Here is a 970-nt window from a genome sequence, read left to right as displayed (position 1 = left end):
GTGTGTGAAAATGGTTAGGGTGGTGTGCATGGCTGTGCCCGTGCCCTGTCTCTTCTCCCTACCTAAGGTTTGTCGTGGGGCGTTAGTAGTTATTGTAATAAGTTCCACATGTTTCCAAGCTTCTCTAGCTATAGGGTTACTGCTGCAAATGCAATGCTATCTCTTTGGGTTTTGTTCCCCTCACTCTCACAACCCTCCATGCTGCTTCAACTCCATTTCTTTGGGTGCTCCCAAATTTCATTTCTCAGTTTTAATTCGATTTTTCGTCTTAATTATATGATGAATTAAATATTTATATATGGGAATTTGATCGTAATATACATTTTCAAGAGAACTGTTTGTCACTGCATTAATAATATATTCCAATAATATGCAAGTCTGCTCAAATCTCATTTTGATTAAAAAAATATATATATCCTGTGAATTGGTATGTTATTAATGTGACTCAAATAGTATTTGTATAACATTGCGTTGCTAAATAGAAAGTATATTTATAATTACAACTGCTACCTCAATGATAAATTAATAATTTTACAAAGAGTAATAAATATTTGAATAATTAGACCTAATCTAAATGAGCATCAATGCAATTTATTCTTACTTTTACTCTATAACTGTTTGATTTTGTTTTTTCCCCACTCACACATCCGACACACACCTTAAGATTGGAAGGAGAGGCCTGCTATAAAAAAAATTAATACCAGAACGATTGATTGTCCACTAGAAACCCTCTAAAACCGCAGGTTCATATTGGGGGACTCTGTTACTAGCTACTGTGCAGCCACCCTAAGTTCCTAACGACAATCATAGACCAAGAATGTAAGAATTCACACTTCCACTCGTAAGTTTCACATACAAAGACACCACTTGCATCATATTCTATAAAGCCAATTGGATAACATCAGCTCTACTCCCAAAAAGGCAGCATCTTTCCATTCTCAAAAGGTTGCTAACACCCCCCAACCCCACC

The sequence above is a fragment of the Sesamum indicum genome, linkage group LG3 (genome assembly GCF_000512975.1).
Source record: "Sesamum indicum cultivar Zhongzhi No. 13 linkage group LG3, S_indicum_v1.0, whole genome shotgun sequence".
NCBI classification, from domain to species: Eukaryota; Viridiplantae; Streptophyta; class Magnoliopsida; order Lamiales; family Pedaliaceae; genus Sesamum; species Sesamum indicum.
The sequence above is the reverse complement of the archived record's forward strand: the minus strand, read 5'-3'. Positions refer to the sequence as shown.